The sequence below is a fragment of the Ammodytes marinus genome (genome assembly GCF_949987685.1).
Source record: "Ammodytes marinus genome assembly, chromosome: 19".
Lineage (NCBI taxonomy): Eukaryota > Metazoa > Chordata > Actinopteri > Uranoscopiformes > Ammodytidae > Ammodytes > Ammodytes marinus.
This window is the reverse complement of record NC_137223.1, coordinates 5,546,921-5,563,588: the sequence shown is the minus strand read 5'-3', so window position 1 is coordinate 5,563,588 and position 16,668 is coordinate 5,546,921.

Genomic DNA, 16,668 nt, shown 5'->3' with positions numbered 1-16,668 from the left:
AAACCGAAGAACTTTTAAAACTATGTTCATCTGAAGTTGGACTGTTCAATCTGAGCCATTGGTCCAATTCTTTGTGCAACCATCCCCTGCCCTGACACACCCTAATAACACCTCTCTTCTCCCTGGAGCTCTCTATATTCAGACCAACAAAGTGTCATGACACAAAGAGCATATCAATTGACTGCTATTGCCTCTGTAACCTTTTGGAACTAGCTGAGTTGCATAACTGAATGTGTCCAGAGCAGATGGCTAATGAGGCATTAAGGTAGCCTAATACCAGGCTTTCTTCTTCCCTCCACAGCACTCTGACTACAGTGATAGGGGTGACAACAGTTCTGTTAAAGTGACGCTAAACGCTCATACCCATCTATTACTCATGGACAGCTGTTGGCATTAACCAGACTGAAACAGCCCATGAAGCCAGGACTAAACATGATCTTACTATTTTAAAGAATTGTAAAGCAGCATACAACCCAGCTGCTGAGAAAAGTCTTATCTATTTATGTAATAACGGGCTTGTTCATTCTCTGTTTTTTTAAATTTATTTAATATTTATTTATTTATCTGAAGTGCAGCAATACATCCATGTGCAATTATATCTTAAGTTGGCAAAGGTGCACAAAACCGGGCTTGTACAGAACTGCTTAATGCATGCTGCAGATGTGCATTATTGTATCTTTTTGGTGTACTATTAAGAAAGGACTGCAAGCGATGCATTACCAGTTATGTTACTAACTTGAACCGCCTTAAGTGAATTTTTTTTATACACCAACATGGTTTCATTGCTGTATTCTTTTTTCTTTGGTAGTACAAATGACTGCAAAGTTATATTTTGGTTTTTATCGCATTCATATTAGCATTAAGTCATGTCGATAATGAGCTAGAAGCTTTTCCTAGCCTGGCCACCCTGTGATGTGTGCGACTTCGCCCTTCACAAGTGCTTCAGTTTTATTCCAAAAGACTGCCACATAAGTCAATATTTCAAAAGCAGATCATACCTTTAAAAAAATCCACTTTTTAAAGGAATATTTCAACATTCACAAGCAGGGGGAAACAGCACCTCTAAAGCTCACGTATTGCCATGTGTTATCTGGTTTAATAGTACAGCAATGTAAGAAAGACACCTGTGGAGAGAATAGGTATAACTGTCCATTTTGTTCACTCCATTCATTCATTCATTCATTCTGCTTGGCGTTGTGTTCATGAGCCATTTCTGTGTGGGAAGGGTGGTTACTTCAAAGGTTAGCTATGGAGAAGGTTAATCTCCATCCTTATTCCTCCTACCAAGCTTTGAATGACTGAATGTTTCTAAGCAGCCTTTTATTTAGCCTGGTGAGAGCAGCCAGATATCGTGCAAGCTTCACGTTGTGGAACTAATTGGAAGGAAGCCTCTGATCAGTTCATGTAGTCGTTGACGTCAACATGGATCAACGAATAAGCTTATGAGATATGGCTGGTCTCACAGGGCTAGATTGACCAGTACATGAACCAATCAGAATCTGCCTTCCACTATAATGCCTCGTTTCCACCGAGTAGAGCGGGTCGGATCGGAGCGGTTCGGTCCGGGTAGTTTGGCTCTTCATTTGCCAAAAGTTGGGTAGGGTACGGTTTAAGCGCATCTAACCGCTCTGAGCCGCTCCTAATTTCGGTACTCCTCCGTTGGGGTACCAGCCGCCTGACAGGGTGCTGAAAAGGCGGAGCTACACAAGCCGTCCGTTGATTGGTCGAAAGAATAATTTCCGCCGTGTGTAGTCACCTCGGCAAGAGTGAAGAGAGTCTTGTGATTTGGCGAAAATGTGAGCACAGCACTGTTTATTGTGTGGTGTTTTTCCTCGTCATTAAATGAATCAGTTGGTTACACTGTGTCCCACTGCTAGTCACGTAGCTGCCGCAGCCAGCGCTGTTCGCTCACTGTCTCTATCAGAGCCGTCTCTGTGCGTTTACGCTCACAACAACACGGGGGGAATAAATAAAGAAGCGGCTGGTTTGACCAAGCAAAAACGAGAGACCGCTGGCTTGACCACAGTTGTTCCACAGCCCGATAGTTTGACCCATATTCTGGCGGCGGCTATCACAGTCCAGCCTAAACCCCGCCCTACCAGTAAGGGTAGGGTCGGCGGTGGAAACACCACAAGATTCTTAAAAGTGAGCTGTCCCGCTCTGAACCACTCCGACCCGACCCGCTCTACTCAGTGGAAACGAGGCATAAGGGAACAACCTTAGGTCAGAACTCGGGCTCTTATTGGGCTGGTAATTTTTTTACCAGGCTCCTCCCCCATGGAGATTGGAGAAAGTCCAGACTGATCCGTGAGAGAGAAACTAATGCACAGGCTTGTCTCACCAGTTTACACACCATCAGACCTACAGTATTTTAACAGTCAACATGGAACCAGGCTAGGCTAGCTGTAGCTGCCTTCCTGCAGTCTTTTTGCCCAGCCAGGCTAACCACCTGTTGGCTGTACCACTACCTTCATACTAATTGCACAGATATATGAGAGTGCTACTGATCTCTTCTTTCAAATCAAGGTTCAGTCACCAATGATACACGTTTACCTTCATGGCAACAATCATTTGCCAAAGCTAAATGTAATTCTATTAGTTTATTCATTTATTATGGTGCATTATCATTTTAGAATGGTACTCTCATAGATGCAGGTCACATGGTTTCTCAGTGCTAAGAACAACAAAGACAATCACGCTTGCAGTTCCGTCAGCTTCCAAACCAACATCACCTCCACCCTCATCTTCAGAAAATGTTCAGAATGTAATGCTTTCGTAGCAAATTTCATAAATAAAGTATTTCTTTCACACATTTCAACGAGTCCTTATTTACAGCTTTGAGGCTCATCCTCTGCTTTGCTAATGACAGCTACGGGTAAGAAACCGCTTTACTGAAAACAGTCCTATAACTTCCAAGATTAATGTATCAAACACAATCTTGTGACGCATGTCTGCCGTTAATCCAGATTTTTAAAGAGCACTCTGGGCATTTCTAATCCCCAAATAAACAAATGAGGTCAGATTATGCTACCACTACTTAAAACACAGAAGTGCAGTGAAGCAGTACCAGACTCTCAACTGTGTTGTTAATAAATGCATCTGCTGCTTTATGGTAATACTCTGACTCATGCCCTTATATGTCTGGTCGTGGTTTATATACCCATTGGCACTCCCTTAAGCACCTAAAATTGCTATATAAGGACTTCCGTGACGTGCATGCAATATGCTGTGTCTCGATTAATAATGAAATCTTTCTACAACATTTCTTTGGAAAGCCAGAAATAGTAAACGTTGTATAAATACATTACAATTACAAATCCACGTGTGTGTGTAGAGCTGATGGCTCAGGCTAGTTGAACAGGATGGAAAGGGACCTGATTAGAACAGCAGGGTTCTGAAAGCAGGTTTTGGTAAGGCTTTTAAGGAAAGACTGAATAGGGTCGTTTTAGTTGATTACTATACTTACATTTAAACATTTCTTTTTTTTTGTGTATTACCATTTTTTCAAGAAATGCTTGAATAAATGTGAACATTTGGCAATATCTTACTTATCATGCATACATTTGCATCTTCTCAAAAAACAAATATCTAATATGTGGATATTTCACCTGAACCTCAATATTTATTTTATTTTTACAACATATTAGTGTACACAGTTTTTATACACAAGGAATACAAAAATAAAGGATAAAATAAAATAAAATAAACAACAAACATGGCATACTCTACTATACAGGTGTGTCCCTGTCACTAATTTTATCCATATATATATATTTTACTCTGCTCCAGCTACAAGCTTCTTCTTCTTCTGTTTAATGGGAGGCGTATAAATGGTTTAATTATATCAAACTCACATTAAACATTTGTCAAATTTCTGTAAAGGAAAATTATATCGAGACAATTATATGTATTGTTTTATCGCCCCTCTCGGAGTAACCATATTTCAGACAATTTCATTAGGGCTGAACTGATATGGTCCGGTTATTTCACACTCTTTTAGACTAATGAAAAAGGCGGAAGTTACTAAGTTACTTAGTGAGTTTTCTCTGCTCAGCTAGAGTTTTTATTTGACCAATTTACAAACTGAGAGGGAGCAGCTTTGAAGACGATGAAACAATCATGCCCTACTGCTGCTCGCATCAACTGAGACATTTCCTCATGTGGCCTCAGAGCTTTGATTATGTTCATGATTCTGTCCTCACATCATGTGAGAAACCCAACCCTGCACACATTCATTTTTTAATGAACTTTTAATACTTCCAGCCTTCATCATTCTGCTAAAAGATGTCACTCATGTCACTTATTACTTTTTCATTTTGGAGAGTTTAATAAGAATATATGAATATTAAGTGCCCCCCCCCCCCCCCACCCCCTCCGGAGGCTCAGTCATGGAAAAACTTGCAAAAACTACCATCTAGCTTCTTGTCCTTGAAGGCCACCGTAGCTTGAGTAAATTCGCCGAACGGGAGGGGTAGAGTTGGAGCATTGCAATCTAGAACTTGCTGTTAGGATTGCGGATGAGAGCAGTGAGACAGAAGCAAAACCCCAAAGTAAGAAATAAACCAAAATGAAGCTGAAACAATGAGCTGAAAGGCTCTGAAAAGCTCCCTAACACCATAAAGGCATGGCCAGGCAATGCATTTTTCAGGCAGCCACTGCTAGTAGTATTTGTTTTGTAATGTTTTTAGTTTTCATTTGTTATCATTAACACATTTTATTTTTTGATTTATGTTTGACCTGTAAATTGTCACAAATTGAAACTTTTTTGTGTCTGTAGTTTTCAAAGCTTATGCTTCCAAAGTAGCTTCCTCAACACTGATGGTAAGGTTTTCCTTTATTCTCTTCACCGTAATGCACCACAATGCTTAGTTTACATGTGAAAAAGGCAAGAATTCCCCCAGATCCCCTAAAGGGGTTTAGTTTTCTGACAGGTTACCTTCTTCAGGGCTTATAGGTTTGCATGTCTGTATACTCAAAGTAAAAAAAACTTAGGCATACTGAAGTTTAGAAATGGTCCATTTAATATATGTCTAAAATTGCACAATTTTTTATTTATTTTTATTGCTTACTTTTTCCGGTGAATTACCCCATGGTCCCTTCTCTTGTTGTGCCCCCCCCCCCCCCCCCCACCTCATCCCCCCCAGAATGTTGGCTTGCATGACACCTCTGCATACATATACCCACATACAACTAACTGTTATCACATGAGTGAAGTTTAATCCTTGAGAAAACTGGTATGATTGTATGTGAAGCCACTGTCTGCCTAAGCATACAACCATTGGCTCAAGCTAAAGAAATGACAGAGGAGTGGCTTATTTAATTGCAAAATACTGACATCTGCTGGTTTTGCTGAGCATCTTGCATCCTGTTTGGAAGGCTCTGTCTGATCTGAATCCCCCCAGACAGTAGTTCACATTAGTCTGTGATGTTGTACGGTCAAGAACCTACACACATTTGCAGATTGACAGCTGGGAGTTCTACACACAGATTCAATGATTGTAATGGAAAATGTCAAGAGTCTTGATGTAATAAATGCATTAAAGTATAATCAATATCTTACATAACCAGATACAACATGTATTGCTTTATTAATGCCTTTAAATATTTAACCAAACAGCATTTACTTTTTACTTGACAGCTTTGAGAGCTCGGGTGCCCAAGGGGGAAACACGGGGTATCTTAAAGTGGTGTGCCATGGTTGACTGCAGGGACACAATTCCTGTAACATTATGCAGACAGCCTGTGCTCCAGCATGTGTCAATGTGAGACACTTTCAGCCTAATGGGGCAAAACTGTCACTCTCTGTCAAGTACTGTTGCTGTGTGTGTGGGCTGCAAACACTGGAAAAGACCCAGCAGTCTGATGCAATATAAACAAACCTCAGTGCACCTTTGGAATGGTTTGCATAGGCACCTCACAATGATCCACAACTTCAGAATATATATACATATGAATAATATATATATTTTGTACGAAAATACCACAATGAGAGCAGGCCGCTGGAATTTATATTTTGTGACAAACAAGTTGCCAGTTTGGATCCTAAAGACGGGCAGAAAAAGTCAATCTTAAAAGGGAATATATCATAACATGGATACCATACCGCCCTCCAGCAAACCAGACAATATTTGCTGAATACATAATGGTTTAACAACTGAGAATAGAATAGAATAGAGTAATGGATTGGATTTATATAGCGCTTTTCAAGGCACTCAAAGCGCTTTACAGGGTTCCAGGTTCCATTTGTTCACACACAGTCATACCGGTGGTGGTAAACTACGATAGTAGCCACAGCTGCCCTGGGGCAGACTGACGGAAGCGAGGCTGCCATTCCGCGCCATCGGCCCCTCCGACCACCACCTCAAACACACAGCAATCATACACATTCACACAAGGCACGGTGAAGGTGGGTGAAGTGTCTTGCCCAAGGACACAACAACCCTTGGATCGTTGGCCAACCCGCCTAAAGGCCTACTTCACCGGTGGGAATATGAAGGTGTATTGAATTCTGAGATCCTATGTAGTATAAATGTGCAAAAAAAAATGAAATTACTGTGACATCACAGTAAGAGAAATGTAGGGTTAGACAGTGAGACCATAAAACACTCTTACTGCCTTTTCTCAGGCTAGGATGAACCAATTTCAATTTTGTTTTGCACATTTATACTACATTGGATCTCAGAATTCAATACACCTTCATATTCCCACCGGTGAAGTAGGCCTTTAACCACCTGAGCCACAGTCGCCCCAAGAGTAGAATAGAATAGAGTAGAGTAGAGTAGAGTAGAGTAGAGTAGAGTAGAAATGCTCTGGTTATTCCTTGTGTTTTTTCTACTGCCTCTAATGACTGTGAGCCACAACATTCCACTTAATGGGACATATGTGAAGTGTCATAAAAAACTAACATAATGGTGTTATTCACTCATCTCACCACACGGTGACACTATGTGGTCAGCAAACGTATTCAGACCCCGGTACAGGCTTAGGTGAAGTCGGGTAAGGGGTTTCTTAAATGCACTTGTTTCTTATGATTACAGATTACAGAAATATTCAAACTATTGATCATAAAGTGTTATTAGCAAGGGTTTTATTTTATTTTAGAAAGTGATACAATGTGTTTTCGCAAAAGGTTAAGATTGTATTTATTTGCACAAGAAACAGTGTAGAAGTACATTGCATATATTTTAAATTATCTTGAACCTTTGAAATTGACTTTGGTCTATCGCTCCATTTTTTTTAGATTTAGTTACTGTATATAACTTTACAAAGGTAAAATGTTTTTTTTATAAGGTACTTACTTTTCTTAACTATAGAAGAGATAAATGATTAGGCCTATGTGTGCTACTGTATACAGTCTATTAGGGTTAGAGTCCGTGATAATTGTTATGTGATGTATTGTGTTGACTTTTTTGTGTATGAATGCTATTGATGGATGCAATCCAGCTAATGCAATATTGTTATGAAATAATTGAGAGCCCAGGAAGAGTAGTTACTGTTTATGACAGAAGCTCATGGGGATCTTAAACTAAACTACTTCATTGTCTACACAGTAGACAACAATAAAACATACAGGTGGGGAATGACAAAACAGGCTTGTTCAGATAATCTGCTGTCGTGGTTTCCCCTGGAAAAGGCTTCTGCTCGAAGAGAAAGTACAGCTTTGTCAGATTTATGGGCCCTGTCATGCAGGCATAGCTAGCCACAGGCAAAGGGGCTAATGTTGCTCTGTAGACAACAACCAACCAAGTCATTCTGGATCTGCTTTTTGCTGTGTATTTAAATCTTTTAAAATGTCCTGTTCTACACTTTCATGTTGTAAAAACGGCAAATGCTTCAGATGTTAAACCTTTTTTTTTTTTAAGTTTCACAAATCAATGTTTTTTAATATTAGCAATCAATTGAGAACTACAGTTGATTGCTATACTCTGTCTCTACCCCTCCCGTTGGAAGAATTTACAGAAGCTACGGTGGCCTTCAATGATAAGAAGCTATAGCTACTAAAGATGGCATCATCCACCACTGACTCAAGTCTTTCCACAATATCAAGTGATGAGGTGAAGATGTGTGTAGTTATTTATTCTATTGCACTTCTTCTTCGCTTCCAACAGGTGCATTTCCCCAGGACGCCCACTATAAAAATGTGTAAGGCTGTTAACTTTTCTCCGTTGTGTGCTACTGTAGAAACATGTCGACCTCAGTGCCCCACTCCTACAGTATGTCGATATAAAATGCACATTTTAAGGTAAAAACAACTTTTATTTTCAAGTGATTAAACACTAATTAAAACCTACACATGAATATAAAATACTCAATTGCCACCAAGTCTGTTGGAGCAAATTCCCTTTTACCACTATGTCTATAAAGTGTGTTCAGATGGACCTAAAAGTAAACTTTCTCTCTGGAGTTAAGACCTTTTCAGTCTGTCAATATACAACGCTGACATGTGGCTGTTTGTCTTCCTCCTGTTTCAAGCTTCATGTAAACTTGTGAGAGAATGTTGTTGACCAACAGTATAGATAGCACCATATATCACCATACAAAGAAAGCCCAAGTTCTGCTTGAGGGGTTTGTCCATATGCTCAATGGCAAGAACAAACGATAAAAAAAAACCCTGCAAAGCTGGTAATGTGGGATCATATTCCTGCTCTGCAATTTGAGATGAGAAGAACGAAAATGTGCTGTTGGGTCAGGTGCTGTGGTTGAGAAGCTCTACTTAACATGGGTTAGAGCCAGTGAAGTGGGCAAGTCAAATGCATTCAGGTTAGTGTGACATCAGCTGACAAATCACCTTGGGGTCAAACTTTTACACTGATCGGGTGTCAGCAGTCTTTGCATCATCTGAAGGAGTGAGGCACACAGACACCTCCTCCTCCTACTCCTCACGTTGCATTAAAGGGCCGTCGTGTTGAGGCCAGACACTGCAGGTGAATCGGGTAACATTTGAACTAATAGGTAACATCATGAAACTTTAACACAAGATTACAGTACTTACATTAAAACTATTATTTTTTGTATGACAACTTTTTCTCCCTGAAATGTTAAATTAATAAATGGTAACATCTAACTAATTATGAGTAAATGTAATCTCTTTCAAAACTAAACAAATACATGTTGGATAAATAAAGAGTTTTTGAATTCTTTATTTCATTTTTTATATAACATATTAGTGTCCAAAGTTTTAACAGAACAGATTTTGGTAACAGCCTCTTTTCATTTTATAAATCAAAAAATACTATGTACGTACATTACAGGTCTTAAAAATGCATTTTCAGCTGATGTTTTTGAGAACAACATTCTCATATATCAGACAATAAACAACATATGAACAAATCCGACTGTAATAACCTTCAGAATAGTGCTTAGAATGATTATGGAAAGTTTAGTTGATATAAGTGCTTTAGAAGTTGAGATTTTTGATTCAGAGTACTGAAAAAAAGTAATGTTTACTCTCTTTGATGATGGCCATCAAAGATAGTTTAGTCCAGGTTTAGTTTTTTAGTAAGTTAATAAAATAAATACGTAATGTACCGACAGACCTTTTATTTATACTACCGAATTATGAATGAAAACAATGCTTTGGCTTGCAGTGTCTTGTCTTAAAATGATTTATTAGTGTGTTTAATGTCTGCCAAGGACTCAACACCAGCGTGCCCTTACTGTATAGTTTCTCATGCATGTAATGTTGTGATCAAAATAAACTAAACTAAACCCAACTTAGATGCTAAGATATACCATCTGAAATCTATATTATGTAGTGATGTTGTACTTATATTATTTTTCTTAAAGCATCTCTGGTATTTCCTTCATAATGGCTTTAAAGATGTGTCCAGTCCATCTATGCACTGATTACACTTTACACTGTGTAAAAGTCTGCAACTATGGCACATTCCACACTCCATAGCTTGTCCAACATCACACAATGTTGATGAAAACTCAAGAAAGCCTACAGTATAGTGTCAAGATGACAAAAAAAAACAACATTTAAGTAAGTATCTGTCACCGAATCTCCCCATGTATTTTATCCTGCAGCCTCTGCTTGATCCCCTCACTGTGAAATCAACACTGGTTAAGCAGTGTATAGGCCTATGTGTGTGAGGCTGTAGCTCTTTGCATTGTGCATGGATCAGAAGAAGCCCTTAGGTTTGGATTCCTATGACTCACCATATGAGACCGTTCCTGTAGACGTGGAGAAAGTGTGTCGGTTTGACTTCTCAGATATCCACTTCTATTCTTTGTGAATCTTGTCTTATTAGGCTGACAGCAGATGATGAGGAGCACAAAGAGTTGGGGAGTCAGACACACCCTTCTCTCTCCCAGGATGGGGCCTGTTACCTGTACATGGCTCTAGGGTTGACGCACCAGGTCACCTTAAAATAATCTGCTGCTTTCTCAAGATATTTTCCTCACATCCTCCCCCAGTTTAAATGCACTACCATCTTGAACTGAGGAGTGTTATTGGCAGAGTCAATGTGTTTCTGATCTCCATACATTTAAGAGCTTCCCTTAAAGGTGAAGTAAGCGATTTATTTAGGTTAATATAAGTGTTAAATCGCTCTTTATTCGTACAGTGATCACATAGTGTGCACGTTTCATAAAGCCGATCTCTCAGTCACTCGCTCTGCATGTAATCGGCAAATAAACTTTTCGGGGTTCCCACTACTAATAACCAATCAGAAGAGAGAACGCTACAAACCGGCACCCGTCTCACTGCTGGTGCACGTGCAGAGCGACAGATAGGTGAATGTGTAAGCGCCTACAATGGCGGAGCAGGTAAAAATCCTTCCCAATGTCTGTTTTGATGGTTTTTATCATGTTTTATCGCACTTATGGATCTGAGATGATGCTCGCTGCTTGAAGACCGCAGTGCATTAATGTGGTGACGTGGGGACGAGGGAGGGGACAGATGAATCTCATGGGTCTTCTTCATTAGCTTGCATGTTAGTGTCCCATCACACATGAATTACCTGGTGGTGCAGTGTGTAATAACTTTTATTTTGGCATCATCTTGTGGTAAAAGTTCTAGATTGCAATGCTCTGTTGCTAACCCCTCCCTTTGGGAGAATTTAGAGAACCTATGGTGGCCTTCAAGGACAAGAAGCTAGTTACTATATATGACATGATCCACCACTGCCTCAAGTCTTTCCACAATATCAAGTGATGAGGTGAAGATGTTTTAAGTTATTTATTCTATCGTACTTCTTCTTGGTCTTTCAACAGAGTAGACATTTCTGAGGTTTTATGACCATAAGACGTGGAGTTTTAAAGATTTGAGTCCAATTTTACACAACACTGGATTTAAGGTTTAAGAAGTCTGTAGTGCACACTGAAAAGTGACCTTTGTAAGTATACTGTAAGAAAAATTGGTATTCAAATGAATTGATGTTAAGAAGCAGTATTCATACAGAAATATATCGGGGGAAAATATTTTTAACTCCCCTTGTTAAATTTAAAGGGTTCTTCCAAAGTTGCATTTTAATTTACACTTGTTGGCATAAGAATTTAATAATTTTTTTTAAGTAAAGAGATGTCAAGTGTCATCCCTTTTAGATAATAATTGCAAATAAAATGTGATAATAAGTAGGCTATAGTATAGTAGACTAGTAGGTTATACAATTATTATGGATGTGTGGGTAAACACTTTGTGATGTTGCATTTTGGGAAGTGTGTGAACTTATTAATATCATTTCTTTAGTAGTAGTAAAAAGAGTAGCCATGCTGTTATTGAAAATCAAACCCCTTCTGCGCTGGGCTGATGGGCTGAGCCAAACCAAGCCGAGCCAGCACATTTGTATGGAAAAATGCCATTAGTGGTATAGCAGTTAACTTGCCAACACAACGCTTTATTATGGTTTTATTGGGCTATAAATGAAGCTTGCTTTGTGGCTAATGACTGCTAGATTACAGTGCTCCTAGGCCAGTGGAGAAAGTCATGACCTGGCAATTAACTCATCATTATTCTTGGAAAGTTTTTCATACGTAAAAATTAATTCATGAAATAAAGATCAAATTTCAATGTTTTTCATCATTACTTTTCATGCTCTGATGAACTATATGGAGAATAAGAATGCAATGACACGTTGTAACTTTTAGTAATGGACCTGAACCTAATGGAGTAGGCTAACCTATAGCTGTAGCTCTCTTTTTTTCTTCTTGTCCTTCTTTATTTTTCTTAGCCTAATAACTTGTATTATTATTTTATTGATATTTGTTTATTTGTATCTGCTGTAATATAACACAATGTGCTTGTTTGTTACTTTGTTAATTGAAGCTATAAAACACTGAACTATAAAAAAAAAAAAAAAAAAAGTTACCTGGCCTGGCTCTGCTTGCCAAGGGTCAAAAGGTGGAAGTCACTCTTGACCGGAACTCATTTCACGTGAGGAGAATGGTGTAGTGTGGAGCTGGCCTGTGTCTTCTGCCTCGCCCTGACAGCGTGTGCCAGCAGTGGCTGTGTTGACATGCTAATAGGACAGAGAGAGAGAGAGAGGGAGGCGGCGGCGGCGGCAGCGGTAGCGCGGAGTGATCACTGAGTGTTTTCACTTTTGAAGTTCCCCTCTCAGCGGGCATTCACTCTGTGGGACTGTCTGTCGGACTAGCTGCTTTAACACACCGTCCCCAAACGAGGCGACGTTGTGTGGGACACTTTCTCTTCGAGGTAAGTCATTTTACGTGTTATGTGTTTGCTTTTTTCGTGTATTTCTTTCTGTGAAATATCAGGGGCACGTTTGTTTACTGCGCACACTGGGTCGCTCGTGACGGGCTCTTCGTTGGGATTCTGCTACCTTGAATTACAGAGAAATCACTGCACTATTCAAATAGCCTAACGCAAGTTAGCCTCCCACACTGACTTTTATGTAACTTTTAGCTCCGTGTTAGCCTGTTTTGGTTCATTCATTGCAACCTTATCATCAATGTATTTGTTCATTTTCTTTCCGAAACCGCACATTATGGAAGTGCGTCTACCTATAATATGTTTTTTTTTAACTTAGTCTATGTCCCAGTGATTTCCCAATAGTTAGAAACCCCTGTATACCCAGTGCTTTTGTGACACACTTTATATATATATTTTTTTATAAATGTCCCTCAGACTTTAGCCCCTGGAGCCTGTGTATCCATGCGTCTGTGCTACTCAGTATGACCTCACCAACATATTCCTTTAATATCAGTCTCCCCACAGTTTCCTCCCTGTGGGCAGTTATTCTGCTGATGCTGCAGCATACTGAATCACATCACTATTTAAAAGTTTAAGGTCTGGACTCAGACGATGTAGCCTAAATGTAGAAAAAAAAAAACTTCTGAAATAAGAATAATTTAAGCAATTCAAATATTAATGAGGACACATGGCCGGGCCTTTGCTTAAATAGCCATTAGCAGGCTTAAAGTGAATTATTCTCTACTGCTTAAGGCTTAACCTAAATATGTAAACCTACAGGGTTGAAATGGAGGGTATTAAACAGTTCTAGATATGAGCTTATTAGGAAGGGAATGGCTCAATGGGTAATGTGTTATAATGAGAATACCTTAGCACATTACAGGGAGCCTGGAGGACTTTTCATTTCGGGGCGACTCCCTTCACTGGTGGAGATTGACCCAGTTACATCATATAAAGCTCTGTGTTTGGCTCTTTGTATGTTGAATCCATTTATTGATAAAACAACAACTAGATATGATTCAAAGCTCTACATCACATCTCTAAAACAAAATCATAAACAAATGTAATTCTACGATAGAATGTAGTCTCACCCCCAGACACAGAAGACAGTTACCAGCTGTTCTTCCCCTCAAAGGAAGAGAGCTCCACTTAAAAGAAGGGTATGGCATGAACTAATTGCACGAATCAAACTGTAGCCAGTAACTCAGTGCATGGTGTAGGCATACTGGTTTAGTTGAATTATAATATAGTTACACTAATTTGTCCCCTAGAGTAGGCCTAATAGTACATCACTGGCCAATTAACGTTAAGTCCACTTGTTTATTGTGCAAACTGTCATTCGATCTTTGCCTGTTTTTAGAAGTTCTCATACAACCTCATTGTGGTTCTTTGCATAATCTTCACTTAAATAACATTAAAAATGTCCAGTTCTTCTAAAATCTAAAAGCACAATGAAATACAGGCACGCCATAACTTTGCTGCAAATAGCAGTGCTTCTTCTACGGGGCTTTTTTATGCCTAGTTTTGTACTGAATATTAAAAAAAAAAAGAGAGAAAGAACGAAAATGTACAACAGCAACATCACAACTATATGGTCGTAGTGTCAAAGAGCTATTGAATTGACAGCATTGGATCAAGTTACACTAATGATTCATCCTCTCTCCTGATTCCTAGTCGTTCCACTTAGCGTGAGGTTCATATACCCTAGGCTTCTCAATTTACAAAAGTGTGATTTTCATGTAAGCAAAAAGGCTTGATAAATAAATGACCCACCATGGACTGAGACCATGTTACCAAGCTTTATTAAAACCATTCAAAACCTGGCTAATATCCATTATGTGCTTATCTCATAGTTCTTCAACATTGACATTTTTTCTGGAGGTTTTGTGACATGTGCTCTTGTGTGGAGCCTCACCCGCCTGGCCTTCTGCCCTGTCCCAGGGGAGCTGATTAGCACAGTGCTGAGGAGGTCACAGGTCACCAGGTGTATAATGGGCACATAATGAGCCTTAATGGGCCTGGGTGTGTGAGTGTGTGTGTGGGGGAGGGAGGGGGGGGCGGCATGTACATGCTCCAGAAACCAGACACTGTATGAGAGGTGATTATTAGATCTGTCCGTCAGATGAAGCCTCCTCTTCCTATTGTGAACCTTTGTTGTGCGTGTACGGATGCTGAGATCTGCAATTTTTTTTTAAGATATTTTTTTTTTGGTATTTTTTTATTCTTTATTGACAGTGTAGAGACAGAGTTGAAATGGGGCAGAGAGGGGAGTGACATGCAGAATCGAACCCGGGTCCGCTGCTGGCCGAGGCCCATGGGAGGGACGCCCTACCAACTGAGCTAAGGGCGCCCCCATGAGATCTGCTATTTCCCATCAACAAAAAAATCTCTCAAATTTAACAGCGCTTTTTGACCACTAGAATAGAATAGAATAGATACTTTATTTATTTCCATAGGGTTATTCCTGTTTCCAGCAGCTCAAACACGTACAACCAATTCACAGAAAAACATGCATAAAAAAACAAACGCATCTACATCCAACATCAATAGGTAGAGTGTGACTCAAAGTGCATTTTAAAGTCCAGTAAAGTGGCCAGTGTGTAGGTGTGCATAACAATATAACTAACCCATAAGCTGGGTTTTAAAGAGATTATATCAGGTTGGAATCAGATGTACACATTACAAGTGTAAAGCCCTGCAGCGTTGGTTGGTCAGGTGGCAGTGGAATAGAGATTAGCACACTGTTTGTCACAGCACTACTTCTTAGTGAGGCACTGCTCCTAAACAGCTCTGTATGTGGCAGAAGAAAAGGAGCTTTCTTTAGTCCCTTTGCCTAGCAGGGGCTCTGAGTCCCACTTAACCCTTTATTGGGAGCCTGAAACAATGAGGTCTAGGGCCATGGAGACAGGCCCCTTTCTTCCTTATACACGCTGCATCTGCCGCCATTAAATTCTGTCAGTGCAGAGGATTAAAGATGGGGGAGAAAAATATTGGTGTACGGTCGCTTCACTTTTTCTTTCAGGACCAAATGTGAAAAGACACAAAAGGCTGGTGCAGCGGGATAGAGCTCTGTACTTTGAATGTGTGTGTGTGTGTGTGTGTGTTCAGAGGGGAGTGGTGGGGGGTGTGTGTGTGTGTGTGTGTGTGTATGTGTTCAGAGAGGAGTAGTGGGCTGTGTGTGTGTGTGTGTGTGTGTGGGGCCGGGGGTTACTTGATGGATGCTCGGCCCCACAGCTGACACTCAGCTCTCTCCAGCTGGAGTTGAGGCAATGTGGGCAGTGCCCCCTCCTCCTCCTTGTCCATATAGCCATGTGTGTGTTTACATTGGCAGGTGCGTGCCATACACGCTTTTTTTTTCTGCATATGGGAAACAGCATATTGTCTGTTATTATTTCCAAGGCTATTTCCAGTATGATAACAGTGAGCATTGTACCATGCACATCAATACACTGATATTCACCCGGTTAAGATCAAATTTCCACTAAGACATCACCACCATGTAAACAAACTTGTTTTTCTACTCACCTTAATGGCAATAGGCTCATATTTAGAGATAGCCATATAATAATCACATTAAGACATATGGAGTATGTCCAGCCTTAATCGCATTATTGAGGCATACACCTTAATCACGCAAAATATTTAGTTGTGTAGTTCACTTTTTGGCATTTGCAGCAGCACACTGGTTAAACGTACAATATGTAATTTCCCACCGCTAAAGGGCTCATGATGAAAACAATAACAAAAGACGGAGTTTGATGACCTCATAATGTTGCACCGGATCATGGGAGATTGTGTCTTCTTCATCCATTGCAAAATGCAAATGAAAAACTATCAAGTTGCCTTCTGTGACTATACGCGATGCTCACGGTTAACGCATAGACTTACTATAAAGGGATTAACGCTGCAAGATACAGTACCAGTTAGCCGAGTTAGCACTGTAGCATTAGTGAAAGTCAGCCAGCTGTGTGCACCACAGGAGGCTCTAGCTCAGCCGTGTCTGTGTGTATTTTCAC